General features: G+C 43.4%; 1 protein-coding gene across 2 annotated transcripts in view; it reads left to right on the forward strand.

The window, feature by feature from the left end:
* The window catches only part of LCOR (ligand dependent nuclear receptor corepressor), a 72,644-nt gene that overhangs the window by 14,252 nt on the left and 36,031 nt on the right, over positions 1-22,361 (forward strand). Inside the window, exon 3 of one of the 2 annotated variants that reach the window (XM_073354595.2) lies at positions 13,254-13,346. The exons of the other annotated variant lie outside the window; for it this stretch is intronic. The gene's annotated coding sequence lies outside the window, so the exon portion shown is untranslated. The remainder of the gene's footprint in view (positions 1-13,253; positions 13,347-22,361) is intronic. 2 annotated transcript variants of the gene reach the window in all.

Here is a 22,361-nt window from a genome sequence, read left to right on the forward strand (position 1 = left end):
GGGTAGAGACCAACTGTGGAGAACTTAATTTCTGAAAGTTTCACCTTTCAAACTGAAGTGATGGATAGGTTAGAATGGAAGTATTTATGTAACCATAACTACTTTGGTCACTGCTGCACTCTCTGTCATGAGGACCCCATGTATTCCATGTGAAATTTTCCATGGCATCCATCCTTTGCCATGGAATTATGCTTGTGAATCGAAAGCTTTCATTAAAACTTATCCCTTATGGTTGCAAAGAAAACCTGAGCTGAGTCTAAGCCGATGAAGTGTCATCTCTTTGCTTCAAACTACCTGCAGGTGCAATGACTTGACAAAGGGATATTGACCTTCTAAACTAAAGATGATCTTAAATGTTGCTGTTTCACAGATCTTTTAGCAGAAATATCCAGTTAGTTTGGGATTGTGGAATAGATACTGTTGTGCTACCATATGTCAAAAGTCCAATTACCCAAACTTCCAGCTTCACTCTGACAACTTCTACAGCACACTTATGCATTGTTTGTCAATATAAAAATGTGGAATCTAAAAAGAGTATGGGGTGGTTGCATTGAATGACTTAATCAGTTTCATATTTGATTAAAAGATGCTTTTTTAAAAATTTAAATTAGACTGTTGCAGAATTGAAGTCCAACGTGTGATGGCACATATGGGTCATTGACTATGATGAATAGATTAAGGACTACAGCCTCAAATTTGCTCATCTTTCTGCTATTAATGTACTCTGAATTGAATTCCCTATTCAGAATAAGAGGCGGGTACAGAGGGCTTGAAGATTATTCAACGCTGCTAGTTAGGGTAAAAGATACCTATGCTACACTTCAGTGCACCATCTGCTCCCGCATCTTTCCATCCCCAGCCACACTGCAGCGAAGCCACACCTTTTACAGCGTAAAGGCACATGATACTGCATATATGACTAACATGTTACAATTAAATGAACTTTTTATTTAATACACCTTTAAAAGTATAACTTGCATCTCTTCTTCTACTATTACCTCCCTGGTTTCACTCCACTTCTTTATATATAAGATCGTGATGTATCTCTTCCTGAGTTGTCTTCAGCATCTCTCTCCGCCTTTATCACGATTTCCTACACTGTGTTCTCTACCTCCTCCTTTCTTCTTCTGTCCCCCTCCCTAAAAAAACTAAAAAAACCTTTCTCTCAATACCATGTTTTTCTGCCATTCTTTCTCTCTTCCCATCAATGCACACCTCCCTCACTCTCCCTTCTACTTGCACTAAGCACTGGTGTACAATAAAATGTTCATGTTTGAATGTGATTGTGAATAATTGAGCTAGCTGATACAATACTGACCATGACATAAGTCATTGCAGACCAGAACAACCTGTGTTCAGCATTGTCTGTCTGTTAACCAGTCCATAAAAAAGCTTTGAAGAACAGCAGCTCTCCCTGCTTTCCCACTCAGAGAGGGCAGAGGCATCAGGCTGCTGTAAAAGGCTCCCAGCCTGCATGCAGTTGAGCAGGCTGGTTGAGCAGGTCGCATGGAAGTTTCCTTTGGTGAGACCATGCCAGAATGAGTGATATGGAAGTGGGCATAAGTTTCCCCCCCAACCCCCCCCAAAAAAAAGCCCACTCCTGCCTCTTCCATAGATATTGGGACTCCTTTTCCCATAGCTTGCAGCGCAAGCAGGAAAGTTTCACTGAATCATTCCTGAATCTCAGGGAAAGGCAAGGTACCCCCTTCGCAACCAGAGGAAGAAATTCTTGTTCCCAGCCAGAAACTCGACAAGATCCATGTTGAGACAACAGAAGCCTCCCACTGTTTACCTGTGGGGCCTCAGCTGCCATGAAAGATGCCAGCACCTGCAACCTTTCTGTTATAAACTTTGTCTCCATTGGCTCCAGCTTCTCATGCTATGTGGCCAGTCCTCACTCATTCGGGATCCAGCAGCAGGGAGCATGGAAGCGATACCATAGAGACTCAACTAAGCGTCCCAGAAATAGCACAAATGAAGGGAGGGGGGTGTCCAACTTTGCAAGTGCAAAAATATAAATAAATATTTAAAAAATGAAACATCAAAAAATAAAACTTGCAGAGTTGAAGAGCTGTATAATTCTTCCTCCCCTGGTTTGAGGGTGTAATTAAGGTGGAGTGGGAATTTCCCCTGCTGGCCCCTTTTATTGCTGCATGTAGCCTCATAGCGAGTGTGGATGCAGTGTGCCTTTCACTAACTAGCTACATGTACCCTATATGCCTGCAAGTGTAGGCAAGGTCTCAGAGGAAATTGACAGATGTCTCTTTCACCTGAGGTTTAGATATTAGAATTATAAAGGACATACATCAGGGCAAAGTCAGCTGAAGCAAAGGAGAGTCTAATAGTTTTTTAACAAGATGGGCGAACCATGGGCCACAAGGCCAACACTTTTTGCAGAAACAAGTCAGTGACTGCAGGCATATTGCTCTCTAGGAAACCAACACAACTGTTACTTAATGGATTCCTGAGGACTGCTGCTCTTAGTCCTCTGGAAATACACAGGTTACTGTCATGACCTTGATTGATTGGGCTACAAATCTTAATGAACCTCCTTTCAGTTTCACATCTGTAGGTCTCTCTCCTTTTTTTTTTTTTTCTCTGAAAGTATCTTGCCTACTTGCCACCTCCTTGCCCAAGAGGGTTTTTGGGCGTAGGCAGCTTTCAATGAAACCTCTGTTACATGTTTGTCAACTGTGGTAATACTGTGAATTAACTGGGCCTCCATTCCTAAGGACACCACAACCTTCCTCATACAGTAGGTGATACTGTTCTTCTGGTTCAATCTAGCTATGCTAAGGAAATAAAAATACACAGATTAGATGTGAACAGCCCCCTCTTCCTCCGATGCTCCCATTTGTGGGCGAACCCTCCTTGGTTCCTTCTCAATGGTCCCTGGCTAGAGACAGAGCTTTAGCTGTCCCTTAGCCGATCATTAACCTCTTTAAAATTGTTAATCTTTAGCTACCTGTTCAGGCTGCTTTTCTCTCTCTCATCATGTCCGCCTTAAAAAATAAAATAAAGACGGAAAAGGACTTTGTTCTTTCTTCAACCCCCTGTCTGGACAGGGTATGCCCAGCTACCCTAGGCTTCAAGAAATATCTCCGTTGCAAGGAATCTTATCCCAGTGACTGATGGACATGCTCAGTGCATCTGTTGCTTGGGAGAGCAACACATTCCATAGAAGTGTGCTTTGTGTCAACTACTAAAGCCCAGATCCAGAAAGCATAGAGAACTGAAGCTCAAACTCCTACTTATGGAGGCAGCCTTTAAATTATTCAAGCTGCATCAAGACCCTGGTCTGCGGGAAACCTCACCACAACCTCTACTACTAAGGGAAGTGAGCCCAAGGAGATCTCCACACGCCACTCATGTAAGGCTGCTAAGAAAAGGGTCGTGAGTCCCCACAGCAAGCCCCGATGTATAATCAGTACCGATGGCACTGAAGCTGTTTAAATCTGGTACCCCTGGCTTTTGTGGTACCATCCCAACAGAGCATGTTGGGTTGCCTAAGGAACCAGTGGGCACAGACAAAGAACCAGTAGTACCGTCTGGGAATGAGAAACATAGAAAATCTGCCCTGGGGAAGACTCCTATATTATGGATATTGACATTGGTACAGCCTGTGGCATGCCAGGCACTTGCAGACCATACTGTCAGGTCCACATCACCGACTCCTTTGGTACACGCATCTCGGCACTGAAAACAACCGCCAGTATGGACACCTCAGCTGCTGTAGGACTTCCGTTATGCGATGGACCTCTCTGTGTCTGACACTTCATATTTGCCTCTGCTTAGTACTAGGGCCCCAGGACCGAGTTCACCCGGACAACCTCTTGTCGTGCACCACCTTTTTCATTCTCCAAGTCAGAAAGTGAGCAAGAGGATGTGGTCTCCCATCGCTCTTCTCTACCTCCATATTGTGCCCAATTCTGCTGTGAACCACAACCATACCATCCACGTAGTCTGGGCAGCCGTAGTAACAACCACCGGGCCCCTTCCCACCCTTACAGTGGCCATACTACGATCCCTGTCAGGCTCAGAGAACATGTCTTCCAAAGCTCTTGTGTGGCCTACCAGCAGCCAAGGAGACATCCTCCTTCAGCTGCTGCTTTGAGGGCATCTGAACTCCACCTCAACAGACGAAGGAGGAACAAGAGGATGAAGTTGAGGAGGAAGTTACCTCTCAGGCTCGCTTCTCATCCTCACCAGATGAGACGGTGATGCCCCCTCTGTCATCGACAGCAGATAACTTTTAAACTATTTCAAGAACTGGCGTTGTGGTTGGCAGAGGCACTACAGATACCACTACAGGAAGTGACCAAGTCAGACCACAAGCTAGTGGACATTTTACATTCTTCTACGTTGTCCAGAGTAGCCTTCCCTATTAACGAGACACTCTTGGATGCTGCCAAAACCGTATGGCAGACCCCTGCATTGATCCCACCAACATGTAAGTGGGGTGACAAAAAATATTATGTGTTGGCAAAAGACATGGAGTGCCTCTTCTCCCATCCACCTCCCAACTTGATCATAGAGGATGCGGTCAACTCAAAGGGCTGCCAGCACCATTTCAAATCAAACCTCCTGTGACCATGATTGAAAGCAACTGGATCTTTTTTGTCAGGAAAACATACTCCTCAACCACTCTTCAGTTTCGCATAAATATGATTACGAGAACTACTCAAAATTCAGCTCCCTTACTGAGCAGCTCCCAAATTTGCACAAGGAACAATTCAAGGCCATTGTCACTGAAGGCCAACGGGCGATGAAGACATCTCTCCTGTCTGCACGCGCCACCTCTGACACGGCGGCACATTCCATCTTTATTGCTGTCATAATGAGACTAGCCTCTTGGCTGAACCGATCTGGGTTTCCAAAAGAGGTTCAAACAACTGCAGAGTCCCTTCCTTTTCAAGGGACAAAACTGTTTGCTGAAAGGACAGACGCCTCCCTTCACACCTTAAAAGACTCCAGGATCCACACACCTCGGTATAAGAGAAAGTATAGCCCCCAGACGTTGTTCAAACTTTGCTCGTCGCAAATATTTCATCATAAGTCATATGAACCTCAGAGAAAGAGGTCCAGGTTTCCCAGATGGAAACAGTCTCGATCTCAACCTACTTCCTCCAAGTTACAGTTTTTGACAGGTTTGTTGAGGCTGCACCCAACCCTGACACAGTGCAAGGACTGGGCCTGCCCCAGAAACACCCCAGAGCCCTGCCCCTCCATGCCAGGTGTGCTAGGTGTGGGCAGGCAGGCTCAGCAAGGTAGGATCCAAGTGTGGAGGATCCAGAGGTGGGTTGAGAGGGTTCTGTGTGGGGCAGTCTGGGTGCGGACGACTCAGTGGGGGATCCAGGTGCAGGGGGGATCTGGATGCACAGGGGCTTGTTGGGGGAGTTCTGGATGCACTGAAGGGGGGTCCTGGTGAAGGTGGTTGAGGCTTAGTGGGGAGGGGTCTGGGTATGGGGGGGATAGAGCTTAGCAGGGGGTCTCAGTGTGTGGGGCTCAGTGGTGGGTCCAGATGCTGAGAGAGCAGGGCTCAGTGGGGTGGGGATCCAGGTGCAACTGGTTGGAGCTGGGTGGGGTGGGGATCCAGGTGTGAGTGGCTGATCGGGGTGGTGCAGGGCAGGGGAAGTAAGGCTTATCAGCGGGTTCTGAGTGTGTGTGGGGCGGGTGAGGTTCGATTGGAGGGTCTGGGTGTGAGAGGGTCTGGCTGCAGGCGGGTTGGGTGGATGGGGGAGTAGCTCCCTGTACAGGGATCCCTCCTCCTGGAGCTGAGGAGTGATGGGTGCAGGAAGTGGGGGGCAGAGGAGGTGGAGTTTGCACAACTTCCTGCAGCCCGGGGAGAAATCTGGGGATGGGTCTGACCCAGGTCTGGATGCCATGCAGGGGAAGAGGAAGTCCCATTCTCTCCAGCTCGGACTAGTAGCTGAGGCTGGCGCAGGGTAGGAGCCATTAGCTGGGTCTTCCCCAGTCCCGCTTCCTGCCCCACAGTGATTTACCTCTCTGCTTGCTGCACTGGGCACCTGAAACATACTGCTGGAGAGGATCGCATGACCACTCTTGTGGCTTCCCTTTGCTTCCCTGTCAGTCATTTTCTGCGGGGGACATAAATTCTGCACATGCGCAGTGGCGCAGAATTCCCCCAGGAGTATAGCTCATGGCCAGACTGCACATGGGATGCCTCTGAGCATAGTTTGGTTCCATTTAAAGACTTAACAGAGATGACATAAACTGCTATTGATGCCCACCAAGATTAAACAATCCTGTAATTGGTGGAAAGACCCAATAAACGTCTACACGGGAATCCCGTTTGTTCAGCCTTCCCCATCACTACTCCTGATCTTGTAGGATGGGGTGCACATCTCAACGATTTCAGAGTGCAGGGTAAATGGTCTCCATCCGAGAAATGCATTCACATCAACCTGCTCAAACTCAGAGTGGTCAGAAATGCCGTGCTGACTTCTTCCCACTGATCAGAGGCACACACACACAAGTCACGATGGACAATATGTCCTGCATGTATTACAAACTGATAAGGAGGTGCCAGATCACTTGTCTTGTGCATGGAAGCACTAAAGGTCTGGAACTGATGCATTCCCACAATATCAGCAGCCTACCTACCAAGAGTGCACAACACGATAGTGAACAGTCTCCACTGTAAATTCCCGCATGACCACAAATAAGAGATAGTCAGTGATACTCCTAGACCTGTTTGCCACTTACCAGAATTAGAAATGTCCATAGTACCGCTCCAGACCGGGGATTGGGCGACACTCCATGGGGGACGCTCTCTTCTCATGGGACCAGGGTTGTCTTTACACCATTCCCTCCATTCCGTCTGTTGCTGAAAGTCCTGTTGGAAACAACAAACGTAATACTGATTGCTCCCACATGGCCCAGAAAGATTTAGTATCCTTACCTGTCACAGCTGAGGCTGTGTCTGCCGATGACTCTTCCAAACACTCCCTACCGCTTCTCGCAGAACAAGAGAGATCCTCTTTATCCCAACCTGCAGATACTGCTGCACAAAGCCTGACTCCTTCGTGGTTCCAGCACATGAGACATCTTGCTCTGAGGAGGTACAGGAAGGGTTATCACACAATAGAAAAGTAGCTACCCATTGTACCAACTTACAAAAGTCGACTAGATTTCAAATCTGGTGCCAACCCAAATGTGTCATCCCGGATACAGACATTCTACCGGTAAGCCTAGATGATCTGTTGACACTCCAGAAATTGAGACTCTCTATTAGCTTGCTAAAAGTTCACTTAGCAACAATTGCGACCTTCTACCAGCAGGTTGAAGGGGTACTTCATTTTCTTCCACCTGACTATGAAGAAGTTTTTCAAAGGTATAGTGAACCTCTTTCCCCAATGCAGTCTTCTTTCCCAACAATGGGATCTCAACCTAGTACTAAAAGGATTGACTAGACCACCATTTGAACCTATGACCACGTGTCCTTTAACTTAGCTCTCCATGAAGGTGGTGTTCCTGATCATCATCACCTCGGCTAGAAGGATAGAGGTGATAGCAGTGCATCCCCGCCGCTCAAACTGTTCTTCCCTGACAAAGTCATGCTTAGACCATATCTGAAGTTCATCCCCAATGTAACTTCCACATTTCATGTGAACTAGCTCATCCACCTTCCAATGTTTTATCACAAACTTCATCAGGATAATAGGGAAGCCATACGCGCCACGTGAGGAGAGCCTTGGCCTTCTATTTGGACAAGACAAGTGTTTTTAAAAAAATCTCCGAGACACTTCCTCTCCATTGCAGATGGGTCAAAATGCATTGATTTCAGCTAAGACTCTCCAAATGGGTCTGGAACTGTATCAAACTCTGTTATCAGATTCGCAATTTAACTCCCCTGTCTTCAGTACTCTCACACTTTGAGGTCGGTCGTCTCGTCCTTCACCTTCTCCAAGGGTATCCCTATATCAGAAATCTGCAGAGCAGCTACCTGGGCATCTGTACACATCTTTGCAGAGCACTGTGCTATCCTAGCATAATGCTCTGCAAAAACTCTGCTGCAGACACCAGATTTGGCACCACAGTACTATCATCCATAGTAGACTTGACTCTGAAGCCCCAGCTTCCAGTGCGGGGGTAGTGCTCCGGAGTCACCTACAGCGGAGCACCCAATGGGACACTACTCGAAGTAGTAGTAGTTACCTTGTGCAGTAATTATGGTTCGTTGAGATGTGTCCTTAGGGGTGCCCCATGACCCTATCTTCTCCCCCTCTACTTTGGAGTTATCTTGTCAATAACTCTGTGGTAGAGAAGGAACTGAAGAGGGTTGGCCTGTGCAATGCTGGTTAGCCTCATGGTAAAGCACAAAGGGGAAGCAGAGCATGCACAGGCTGAATGGACACTGCTACCAAATTTCTCAGATCAGCAACAGAGGGATGCATCTACAGTTGAGCTCCCATAGGGGGGTGCATCTTGAAGAATTTTCCTTTTCTCTGGGAAAGAAAGCTGCTTGAAAGAGCCACCACAAAGTAGTCTCCAGGGACATTAGGACTGAAATTTCCTCCTCCTTCTCTATCCGAGGAGGATCAAGGGAAATACAAGAAAAAAGTCTGATGTTCAGCGCTCTTTAGTTGCTTCAACAAAAAGCACATGGGCCTTTGTACTCTGTACCTACCATCTTCCCCACTGTCATTGCTCTGAGACTTCTGGAAAAGGGAGTAAGATAAGAGGTGCCAAGTGAAATCTGCTTCCCATGTGTGGTATGAATCCAATACACTTTTTGGGAAGAAGGCTAGCTCTCTGATTCTGACCCAGATCAGAAAAAAGAGATTTAGGATAAGCATTTTCCTTCTGATCTGTCTTAGCACTATGCTTATAAAGGCCAACATCTGTACTAGATATGCTTCTAGTCTAGAGGAACTCCCTATGAAGGAGACAAGGAAAAAGCCTGTCTGATCAAGTGAAATTACTGAGTAATAGTACCTCTCTAGTTTCAAGGTAGAACCGTACATTCCTGTAAATCTTCCCTTTTCAGAACATTATCAAGGAGGAGTGGGAGCTTCCAAACAAGGTCAAAAGACAGAGCAGGGTGGCTAAATAGTGCTACAAATGTCCACCCGATCAAAATCAGATCTGGCCTCCATTCAAAAGGTGGCTGAAGGCCTGCCTCTCTAGTTAGGGACACAGCCATTCCTGTAGAGGATCCCACAAATAGGAGGATTGAATTGGCAACAAATTTCTGGAGCTTGAGCTGTGTTCACTTGTTTTGCCAGAGCAATCCTGGCATGGGTTTACAATGTGGCTGACAGTACCTCTCAAGCAGAGAGAGCCTGTTGAACTGGGCACATCTCTCTCAAAAGATGTCCTTTGCTGCATCTGTATCTGACTCCTCCCTGGATGCCCTCAGATATTGAGCTAGGGCCAGGGGCTGCAAGGTGGTACCACGCCGACATACGGCTCCAGGACTGGAAGGCAGGCTCATAGGCTAAACTGCTTTTAGCCACTTCCACAGATTGCAAGCTGTTCAGCAATACCATGAATCAAGTTGGAGAGCACTAGTAGGAAAAATGAGACCTTTGTCCCCAGCAAACAATATAGGAGAGACTACAGGCCATAGTCCAAAGCTGGGAGTCCTTCTGTACTGGCTAGTACAGAAAATCCTACAGGAAAGGACCCAGCTACACCAGAAGAAAATGGAAGAGATGTGGGGAGGAGCATGTGGCAGTGCAGGTGAATTCTCCAGTCAGACCTCAGGTTCCTCAAAGCAAACATGACTTGCAGGCAGCATGGTCTAGGGTGGAGCCCCAGTGGTAGTTTTCAGTTAGCAATGGTTTGGTCTCTTGTGACCTTGCTCAATTGGGTCTTGGAAATAGTTCACAGGGGATACCTTTTGGATCTCTTGGCATATGTCCATCCCCTGAATATCTGATCTCTCATGTCTGTGGATCCTTTGACAAGACAGGGCATGTAGCCATCTATCTTACATCTCCCTTCTTACGGACTGGCTGAGAGTACGTAGCCCAACTTGGTAGTTTCACAGATGCTTTCTACGCTTTGTTTTCATAGCACAACACAACCAGCACAGCTTACTGCCCTTTGGTTTAACAACTGCACCAAGTGTTTCTGAAATGCTGCTAGTATTAATAGCAGCTCTCAGGAGGTCATCCAGGTCTTCCCCTTCATGACAGCCATCTTTTGTGGGATCAGTGGCCTCCTGGGTTGGATGTTCTTCAGTGGGCCTGTGGTTCCATGGGGCCACTACCAAGCTTCCTCCTATTCCTCTCCCAATACTGTTCTTTTCATCTGAGAGGGCACTTTGACTCATTCACCATCTGAATGATCCATCAGACATGAGTCAGGCTTCCCAATAAGTGAGCCAGTCAGGGGAGTTATTGCTATAGATACTGTTTTAGAGGGATTGGGTGCTCACAGAGAGTGAAGGACTGTCTATGGCAGTGGTTCTCAAACTTTTGTACTGGTGACCCCTTTCACACAGCAAGCCTCTGAGTGCAGCACCCCACCCCCTTCTAAATTAAAAACACTTTTTTTATATGTTTAACACCATTATAAATGCTGGAGGCAAAGTGGGGTTTGGGGTGGAGGCTGACAGCTCCCGACCCCCATTTTGAGAACTCCTGGTCTATGGAATCTAGTCCAAACAAAAATAAACAGCATAAGTTGGCTAGAGGGCAATCTGATATGGTCTCCAAGGCTCTGAACCATATCTGGATTCCCCTCATGTACTGATCATGACAGACAGCCCCTCAGTCATTCCATATTTTGATGGTTACCCCACCCCGTTCTAAGTCCACAATCCTTCAAAGAGAAACTTCCCTCCTGAGAATTTGAGTGGAGGAGAATATGCTGTCAATCTGCTCCCTTAAAGTTCCAGGGAGGATGAATGTTATGGCTGACTGGCTCAGCAGGCAAGAAAGAACATTCAGAATGGGAATTACACCCAGAGGGTTCCATCTCCTGGTGAAGGAATTTCATCTCCCAGCAATAGATTTATGTGCCTCCCCCTGACACATAAAGCACCAGGGTTCTTTTCTTGCCAGCAGGATTACAAATCCAAGGCAACAGAGCCCTGTTGACCAAGTGGCTAAAAGGATTCCTATATGCATTTCTGGTAGCCCCATTCTGACCAAGTAGGTTGGTCGAGGAGGTTCTCCAACCTCCTTGGTGTAGCACAAAGACCTTCCATCAGCTTTCTATCCAGAAGGAATCTGCTTTTAAAGCAGCCAATAATGCATAAGAATCTGGACAGACTGTGGGTGCCTGGCTCTTGAACAGTATCAAGTCAAGAGGTAGTATCCTTGCTTCTAGCTTCCAGAAATAATTCTATTAATTCAGTATATTCATGAGCTTGGCTGAGGTTTGCCCATAGCTGGCAGGACAAGGTTCTCTTCTCAGTTCTTTCCCGTCTCCCAATATCTGCATCAGTACCATAGATTCTTGACTTCAAATTGGACTCAGGCCAGTCCTGGTGATTCAGACGCTCAGAGGTCAAGTAGCTGCTTTTGTCTAGCGTCCTTTGTGCCGCAGGCAAAATGTGGATTTAATCTTATCCAGATTTCCAATGTTATATTTGGAAAGCAGTCTCTTCTGCATCCTTCTGAAGTACACCAGAGTTTTCCCATGGTACATACAGCTGGTTCTCAGTGCTTTACTGGCTCTCCATTTGAACCAGTCAGGAAAGTGTCTCTCCATACTTCCTAGCCAACTGAAGTGGCATTTTTTTAAAGCAGTCTGTTCAGCTTGAAAGATCTGAGTTGGAAGCGCTCGCTACGTGGACTCTCCAATACTGTCTCTTCCGTAAAGATAGAGGTGCTTGGAACGGACTTTGCCTTCATACCAAAGATTGTCTTGAGGTTCTATAGAGCTAAGGAAACTTTCCTTCAACAGAGCTCTCAAAATATAAATTAATCACATAGCTCAGTTCAGAAAAAAAGGATCAGTCTATCAACTGGTGCCAGAGGGCTTCTTTCCCTTTATCGTCCATTTCCAGGTGGTGAAGACATTTTATGCTTCTGAGATTCAGGTAAAAAAATGCAACTCCATCTTCGAAAATCAGCTTACTCTTTGAGCTGTGACAACTTCATGAGCAGAAAGATCACTGCTATGAAATTCCTAGTGTCTCTGGATCTGTGAACCTCCTTATGTTTCCTTATTTTTATCTGTATCTCTGCATTATCTGAAAAAATATTTGCTTGAAGTAATGAGGCCCACAAATCCAACCCACCTTGAATGGGCAGTAAATTTGGGAAAGATATGGGATTATTAACTTGCACTCAAATGTGTTCACTGAAATTCCTTGCTCTGCAGGAGGATTGTTAGTATTCAGTCTTAATGCTTAATCCTTAACTTTCCTCATGACACACAATGGTTATAGATTTCCTCTGCTGTGAAAGTCTCTCAAATGGCGTGGGCTTCTCAGAGGTGGGGAGGAGCCACACCTCCCTGGCCATAGACTGACAGTTGTCTGATCTGTCTCCAGGGCTGCACAGAGCAGAGACCCTATGTTATGGATCTTTGGATCACATTACTTCAAGAAAGGAAACTTTCAGGCAAGGTGCAGAGAAATTTTCCTATTCTCCCCTGTGAATAGGTGAAGTACCTACCTTGGTTGCTGCTCAGAGCTGTTAAAGCTGGTTCTTGCTCCTTTAACAGGTGTCCTCAGAGTGCTGTATAGCTGCCATGAAACCGACCAATCTTGTTAATTTCACTCTGCTGCTAGTTAAAGCTAGGAGGCACTGCAGGACCCCTCTTCATTGACTAAAATGCTCACCCTTACAAATGCAGACTCTCTCTTCAGAATCATACTAGCTAGCAATTTAATCAGTTCTGCAGAACATGGTGGCATTTGCTGAGGAAAGCTTTTTATTTGCTGTGGGCGAGTGAATTTTTTGATCCCTGGTTTGGTACAAGTTGATGGCTTTAGTGGCTCAAAGGTCACATAAGGAAGAATTTTCACTTCCCTGCTCTCTTTTTGATGATGCCTCTGTACTTCAAAATCCTCTTGCAATGCCTGTATCCAACTAGCTGTGTACTGTCACTCCTAGCTTTCTTTTAACTTACTCCTTTCCACTCTATATCCCTATTGTTGAATGTTTCAGATTATTTTTCTCATGTATTTACACTTGTCCATACTGTTTTCCAGCTGTATCTATAACCTCTCTAGATCCATTTGTATTTTTGTCCTCACTAATGTTTGCAGCCTCTCCCCATGTAGTGTCATCTGTGAATTTAACTAACATGCTGTTTACCCTTTCTTCCAGATCCAGTTTCTGATCCTACTTCCACATTTGGGAGTATGCAAGGGACAAACACATCTCCTTGCGTAGCTTGACTGGATATCCCAAGACTAGGATGTTAGTATACCTATACAATTTTATTTGCTTTAAAATGTTGCCAGTTTATTTGCACATGGGTTGTTAAATTGTAATTGGCTACATTAGCATTTTGCAGGTTTAGAATGCTAACCATGAAGCAGCAATGAGTTTGTAGAGCTGTAATAGTATAGCCAAGATTTTCAAAACCAGTTGCCTAAAGCTAGGCTCCTAAATAAATTTGGCTAGTCTTTAAAAATACTATGGATCCTGACCTGCTACAATGGGAGGTGCTTTAGGCACTTTTTTTTTGGGGGGGGGGGGGGGAATCTTAGCCCTTTGTTTTGAGTAGTCAACTATAGAGTAATCCAAGATCATACAAAATCTTTGGATTGTGTTCAGGATACTTTTACAAATCATTTTAAACATCTAAATGCATGGATATGCATGAGATTCTGGTCTGTAGAGACTTTAAATATTTCAAATTGCAAAATGTTTTATGGAAATACTGGCATTTAGTTTTTTGCATGATTTCAGCTAGTTCTAAACTAGTTATGTATGTTAGTTTATTCTGCACCCCTGCAGTTCATGGCAGTATATTGTTCCATCTTTTTAAAAGAAATAGCTTGCTAATCACTGTTGCAGCCTAAGCTATAACTTTTGCCTTATCAAACTATAGCAGTGGCTTGTAAATTATTCTAAACTGTGTTCTGAGTTGTAGTGATTCTTGGTACTTATTGCAAAGAAGATAACACATCTGCTATGAAAGCAGTTGGTTGACAGCTGAGTCACTGGATGTGCAAATCTAAAGAAGGTCAATGTTAAGGTGTCAGAGTAGCAGCTGTGTTAGTCTGTATCCGCAAAAACAACAGGAGTCCTTGTGGCACCTTAGAGGCTAACACATTTATTTGGGCATAAGCTTTTGTGGGCTACAGCCCACTTCATCGGATGCATAGAATGGAACTCGTGTACACACGCAGAAAGTGGAAGTTGCCATACAAACTGTAAGAGGCTAATTAATTAAGATGAGCTTTTATCAGTAGGAGAAAAAATTTTGCAGTGATATTCAAGATGGCCCATTTAGACAGTTGACAAGAAGGTGTGAGGATACTTAATATGGGGAAATAGATTCAATATGTGTAATGACCCAGCCACTCCCAGGCTCTATTCAAACCCAAGTTAATGGGATCTAGTTTGCCTATTAATTCAAGCTCAGCAGTTTCTCACTGGAGTCTGTTTTTGAAGCTTTTCTGTTGCAAAATTGCCACCTTTAATTGCCATCTGATGAAGTGAGCTGTAGCTCACGAAAGCTCATGCTCAAATAAATTGGTTAGTCTCTAAGGTGCCACTAGCATCTAGTCACTTTTTGGAGTGTCATGTTAGTAAATGGTACATGTAACTTCTGGGTTGTTTTTTTTTCTCTTGTTGCTGAGGTTGCTAACAAAGATGTAATTTTTTTTATTCATTAGTAACTAGGTTTAGCCTCATCCCAAAACTTACTTTACACTTTCCACTGAACAGCCATACGTGGGTAATGAGTTGGGGTAAAATTGTGGTTAAGTTGAAGAGGGTCTGCAGCATCCATTGCACCTCCTCATGCATCAGCATTCCCCAAGGACTTGGGCTAAAATCATAATGACCCTGGATCTGAGTGTCTCCTGCTACATTCTTTACAGGGTGCACTTGGTGTAGGGGCACAGGGAATAGAAATACCCTTTGTAGTGTCCTTGTTGCTGTTGCTTCCTTTGTCATTGTGGAAAACTAGGATTTTGCAGACCTCCCTGCTGAACTATGCCAGGAAGACTCCTTGGGCCTTTCTGATTTTGAGTTCATTGGGGATAGACAGTCTATCTCTTTTGTTACCAAACCCTGATAGACTAGAATACTTGGATACTGGTTCAGAGGTATTAAATCGGGCTTTTGAAACTTTTGTTACTAGTAACAATGGTTACAAATTACTTAATAAAAGTTAGTGTAGCCTAAACTGCCCTGCATTATGCCCCTGTAGTTTACAAAGTAAAACTTTTAGCACTGAGCACAGTGAGTCAGGTGGTGCTGTGTAGGCTTGCTATACAAAATTACCTATATGGTTCTTTTACAATCCAAAATTATCTGTGCCAATATTGATTCAATAGGTGTGCAGGACACTTTATGGAGAGCTTGACACAGTCCTGTCCCGGAGAGCTTACTCTGTTAAGAATTGTGTAGGGAGAAATGACCAACATATGTGTGTGTGTAAGGAAAAGAAGGCTTACATAAGGTCAGGGGCATTTGTGTGCACATCCATAGTGTTCCTATTATCATTTGTGTCTGACTATGCAAGGGGCAGCTGTGGTACTTCATCCTCTACCACTTTTAGGTCCAGCTGCTTGAGTCTGTTTCTTCCCCCCGTGTGGTGCTGCTGACTGCCTCCTATTCTGCTATGCACATTCTAATTTGCAGTAGATCTTGTAAGGCTCCTGTAAATTGTACTGAGGGCTAGTGTACACAGTTGCTGAGGAGACAGGAAGTAGCGTTGCGCCAGGTTTCAAACAAGCTTTTCTTGCATAGTATAATTCAATGGCTATAGTGCTCACTACTGGCTCAGACATATAAAGGCAGTTTCAGTGGAAGCTGAGCCTTCCTTTGCTCAATGGTTCCTCTTGCATCGCATTTGTAGGATACATTCTTCAAGAACCATGTGGGAGAGGTCAGGGAAAATCTAAAATTCAGACTTCAAGCCAAAGGGTCTGTGTGAAGCAGACTTTAACAGAGGGCTTGGGCAGTGTTTGTTACTTTGTTGAGACCTTGCAAGGAAGGAGGAAAATCTTGCTGTTCAATTTTGGGCCCACTGATCCTCCGTGTTCCTTCAGTCTCCAAGGAACATCTGGGGCAAAACCAGCTCTGTTGTTAAGTAGTAGTAAGACCTCTTTTTGAGGTGCCAGCCAGTTTTTTTTCCACTTCCGACAGCTGTGTCGGAAGGCTCAAGAGCTGTGAGCACTTGTCTTCCTAATAGTTTTACATTCCCAGATGGAGAGAGTTACTTGCTCGGTTTTGATTAAACATTCTGAGACCCTGCAGCAGCTAATCATGCTCTGCCAATGCAAGGCAAATGTGGCGAGCTAACCCTAGAAGAAACCTAGTGCTGTATAGCGGTCTTTCTGTTCTATACCATTCCTGCCCAGAGTTGCTCCCATTGCTTCCAGGGAGAGAGCTCCTACCAGACTCAAAATAGGACTACTCCAAGGGGAAAGTATGGGTTCCACCCAAGCAAAGTAGGACTGACTGGTCACTTTTCAAGGCTTCAGAAGGATAATTGTGAGGTACCCAGGGCATGTATAGTATATCTGGTGTGAACTGTTCACCCGCTTCTTCATCTCATGAAATGATAAACCTGAAGATAATTTCTTAAACTTGCAAAAGGGTACCTAGCAGGAAAAAGAGTGGAGATGCAAGTTGAGTAATGTACATTGGAAGGTATAATTTGAACTGCACAGATATGGGGTGATTCTAAATTAGCTATCAATTTATGAAAGAGACCTGGGCATAATTTTGACATATTAATAAAAACATATGCACAGTAAACACCCATGGTCAAATTAAACTGTGTATAATTATGTGTAAAGAATGGGATAGAAAATATCGAGTTTGCAAATGGGTACAACATAACTTTGAATATGGTCTTCAGTTCTGATCACCTCCTCTTAAATATAGTGATTTGCTGGCAAGTGCTTTGGCTATGCTTAGACTAAAGTATGAGGAGAGTGTGAATAAAAGTGGGACTTTTAGTTGAGGCAAATAACTGAGAGGTACACAAAACAAACAGGAAGGTGAAAGTAAATTGGGTGCGTTTTTGTTTATACTCCTAACAAAATTACATCTAGTGAAATTGAAACAACAGATTTCAGCTGTTAATGAGGGTTCTTTTATCCTTAGGATAATAGCATCGCTGATACAGCAGCTGATTAATAAAGAATTAAAGGAGGGTGATATAATGAAGGACAATCAACATGGGTTTATGGAAAATAGATTGATACAATTTTTTGAAGGGATTTTTTGGGTGAGAAAGGTAATAGTATTGATGTAATAAGCTTAGACTTCTGTACAGCATTTGACTTAGTTCCACATGATATTTTGGTTAAAAAAACTAGAATGATACAAAATCAACATGGCACACATTAAATGGAATAAAAGCCAGCTAACTGGTAGTTCTCAAGCTGTAATTGTAAACAAAGAATTGTCATTGAGCAGGTGTATTTCTAGTGGGGGGTCTTGCAGGGATCGATTCTTGGCCCTCTGCTATTTAGCATTTTTATCAGTGACCTGGAAGAAAACACAATGTCATCACTGATAACGTTTGCAGGTGATCCAAAAATTGGGGAAATGGTAAATAATGAGGATAGCTCACTGATCTGGATCACTTGGTAAGTTGGTGCAAGCAAACAACGCCCGCACACACTCAGTGTAGGCCCTGCTTACAGGATGGGGGACTCTATGCTGGGAAGCAGTGACTCTGAAAAAGATTGGGGATGCATGGCTAACCAGCTAAATAAGAGTTCCCAGTGTGCTAAAAGAGCTAATGTGATCCTGGGATGGATAAACAGGGAAATCCTTGAGTAGGAATAGAGAAGTTATTCTACTTGTGTGGGTGGTACTGGAATATTGTATCCAGGTCTGATGTCCGTAGTTCAAGAAGGATGTTGATAAATTGGAGAGGGTTCAGAGAAGAGCCACACAAATGATTAAAGGATTAGAAAACCTGCCTTATAACGATAGACTTAAGGAACTCAATCTGTTTCTCTTAGGAAAGAGAAGGCTAACGGGCAACTTAATTACAATCTATTATAAGTACTAACATGGATAACAAATATTTGATGATGTGCTCTTCAGTCTAGCAGACAAAGGTATGATGTCATCCAATGGAAGCTGAAGCTAAACAAATTCAGACTGGAAACAAGGTGTACATTTTTAATAGTGAGGATAACTAAAAAAGTTGATGGTGACAGGATACTTAACACAGTTAATAATAATAATAATAATAATTAATAATGAGGAAGGAATACAAGCCAAAATAGGGAAAGAATAGGTTAAAGTATATTTAGATAAGTTTACATTAGGGCTGTCAAGCGATTAATCATGATTACTTTTTTTAATCACATGATAAAACAATAATAGAATACCATTTAAATATTTTGGATGTTTTCTGTATTTTCAAATATACTGATTTTAATTACAACACACTACACAGTGTACAATGCTCACTTTATATTTTTTATTACAAATATTTGCACTGTAAAAAACAAAATAAATAGTATTTTTCAGTTTACCTAATACAAATACTGTAGTGCAATCTCTTTATCATGAAAGTTGAACTTACAAATGTAGAATTATTTACAAAAAAACCTGCATTCAAAAATAAAACAATATCAAACTTTAAAGCCTACAAGTCTACTCAGTCCTACTTCTTGTTCAGCCAATCGCCCAGGCAAACAAGTTTTGTTTACATTTGCAGAGATAATGCTACCTGCTTCTTATGTACAATATCACCTGAAAGTGACAATAGGTGTTTGCATAGCACTGTTGTAGCCAGCATCGCAAGATATTTACGTGCCAGATGTGCTAAAGAGTCATATGTCCCTTCATGCTTCGACCACCATTGCAGAGGGCATACGTCCATGCCAACAATGACTGGTTCTGCTTGATAACGATCCAAAGCAGTGCGGTCTGACACATGCTCATTTTCATCATCTGAGTCAGATGCCACCAGCAGAAAGTTGATTTTCTTTTGTGGTGGTTTGGGTTCTGTAGTTTCTGCATCAGTGTGTTGCTCTTTTAAGACTTCTGAAAGCATGCTCCACACCTCATCCCTCTGAGATTTTTGGAAGGCACTTCAGATTTTTAAACTTTGGGTCGAGTGCTGTAGCTATCTTTAGAAATCTTATATTGGAACCTTCTTTGTGTTTTGTCAAATCTGTAGTGAAAATGTTCTTAAACCAAACAACATATGCTGGATCGTCATCACAGCCTACCATAACACAAAATGTGTATGGCAGAATGCAGGTAAAATCATGGAGCAGGAGACATACAATTTTCCTCCAAGGAGTTCAGTCATAAATCTAACTAACACTTTTTTTTTAACAAGCATCATCAGCATGGAAGCATGTCAGCTGGAATGGTGGCTGACACGTGAAGAGGCATATGAATCCTTAGCATATCTGGCATGTAAATACCTTGCAAGGCTGGCTACAAAAGTGCCATGCAGATGGGGTGTTCTCACTTTCAGGTGACAGTGTAGATAAGAAGCGGGCATAATTATCTCCCGTACACGTAAGCAAACTTGTTTCTCTTAGCGATTGGCTGAACAAGAAGTAGGACTCAGTGGACTTGTAGGCTCTAAAGTTTTACATTGTTTTGTTATGGAGTGCAGTTATGTAACAAAAAAATCTACGTTAGTAAGTTGCACTTTCACGATAGAGATCGCACTACAGTACTTGTATGAGGTGAATTGAAAAATACTATTTCTTTTGTTTGTCATTGTAATCAAATGTAATACAAAGTAAGCACTGTACAGTTTGTATTCTGTGTTTGTAATTAAAATCAATATATGTGAAAAGGTAGAAAAACACCCGAAAATGTTTAATACATTTCAGTTGGTATTCTGTTGTTTAACAATGTGATTAAAACTGCGATTAATATCTATTATTTTTTGAGTCAATCGCATGAGTTAACTGCAATTATGCTACAGCCCTAGTTTATATGTATTCAAGTTGGCAGTGCCTGATGAAATTCATTCTAGGGTACGTAAGGAGCTAGCTAAAGGAATCTCAGAACAGTTAACAGGTTTCTTTGAGAACTCCTGGAGGACAGGTGAAGTCCTAGGAGACTGGAGAAGGACAAATATAGTCCCTATCTTTAAAAAGGGGAAGAAAGAGGACCTGGGGAATTATAGACCACTCAGCCCAACCTTGATACCTGGAAAGACACTGGAACAAACTATTAAGCAATCATTTTGTAAGCACCTAATAATAGGGTTGTAGGGAATAGCCAGCATGGATTTGTTAAGAACAAATGCCAAACCAGCCTAAATTCCTTCTGTGAGTGAGTTAGTGGCCTACAAGGGAGGGAAGCAGTAGATGTGGTATATCTTGATTTTTAAAATAAGGCTTTTGACACAGTCCCACATACATTCTCAAACTAGGGAAATGTCTAGATTAAATTACTATGAGGTGGTTGCATAACTGATTGGAAGACCATACTCATCAATTAGTTATGAATGGTTTGCTGTCAAACTGGGAGGGCATATTTAATGGGATTCCGCAGGGGTCAGTCCTGGGGTCTGATACTATGCAGTATTTTCATATATGATTTGGATAATGGATGGAGAGTGTGCTTATAAATTGAGAGGGTTGCAAGCACTTTGTTGGGATAGTATTAGAATTCAAAATGCCCTTGACAAATTGGAGAATTGATCTGAATTCAACAAGATGAAATTCAGTAAAGACAAGTGCAAGGTAGTACACTTAGGAACAGAAAGTCAAATGCACATCTACTACCCAGAGAATAACTGGCTAGGTGGTATTGCTGCCAAAAAGGAGCTGTAGATTGTAGTGGATCACAAACTGAATGTGAATCAATATGATGCAGCTGTGAAAAAGGCTAATATTCTAGGGTGTATTAACAAGAGTGTTATGGAAGACACAGGAGGTAATTGTCCCACTTTACTTGGCTCTGGACTACTGTGTCCAGTTCTGGGTGCCATGCGCTAGGAAAGGTATGGACAAATTGGGGAAAGTACAGAGAAAAGCAACAAAAATGATAAAAGATTTAGAAAAACCTATCCTCTGATGAACCATCAGAAAAACTGGGCATGTTATTCTTGAGAAAAGAAGACTGAGGTGGACTTGAAAACAGTCTTCAACTATGCTAAGGGCTGTTCTAAAGAAGACGGTGATTAATTGTTCTCATTGTCTACTGAAGGTAGGCTAAGAAGTAATGGTCTTAAATCTCCCTTACTGTAGATTAGGCTAGATATTAATAACTTTCTCTGTGTAAGGATAGTTGAGCTCTGGAATAGGCTTCCAAGGAAGGTTGGGGAATCCCCATTATTGGAAGTTTTTGAAAGGGGGTTGGACAAACACCCCTCAGGGGCGGTCTAGGTTTATTTGGTCCTGCCATAGCAGAGGGTGGGGCTGGACTTGATGACTTCTCGGAGTCCCTTCCAGCCCTATGTTTCTATGATGATTAGCAATTGGAACCATTTGCCAAGGGTTGGGGTGGATTCTCCATCACTGACCATCTTAAAATCAAGATTGGATGTTTTTCTAACAGATCTTCTCTAGGAATTAGTTCCATGTTCTGTGTTATACAGGTCAGACTAGATGATCCTAGTGGTCCTTTCTGGCCTTGAGTATGTGAACCCTTCTGTGTAGCCTACGCAACTGAATGATGCAAGATTAAGGCTAAAAGATTAGTAAATGTCAAAGAATTAGACACACGATGATAAACATTAGTCTGAAAAACAGGGGCTGTAAACCCCCATGCTTTAGTCAGTTACTCATGACTTGAGCATTGCAAGAAACTTTCCCTAGGGTCAGATTAGTCCGTAGCTGGCTACTGCATGGTTTCTACCACCTTCCTTTGAAGCAGCTAGTACTGGACTATGCGGACCACTGACCTGGTATGCCAGTTATAGTCTCCAGGCAATATACTTCTACTAATAGTTCAAGTTGCTTTAGAGCTAGTAAGGACTTAGGGCGTAACAGAGGATTATCAGCTATACCAAAGGTGCTGCCCTAGAACCAGAGAAATAGCAGAGCCTATAACTAAGTGACTGGGGCCTGGGGCGTTAGAAGATGCCTTCTTCAGAGCTAAAATCAGTTGTACCTCACCCTGCAGCTCAAACCTACAGTTTCAGAAAGAACTATCACATTTTGTAGGCTTACATCTGCATGCCCAGGCAGATGCTGTGCTCTGTATACTTAGAAGTGGATGTTTCTCGTTAGGAAGACAACCTCATCATCTGCTATGAGCAACTCCCATTCATCCCCCAATTACCCACTCCACTTTTGAATATTCTGC

Source organism: Lepidochelys kempii, chromosome 7, assembly GCF_965140285.1.
Source record: "Lepidochelys kempii isolate rLepKem1 chromosome 7, rLepKem1.hap1, whole genome shotgun sequence".
Lineage (NCBI taxonomy): Eukaryota > Metazoa > Chordata > Testudines > Cheloniidae > Lepidochelys > Lepidochelys kempii.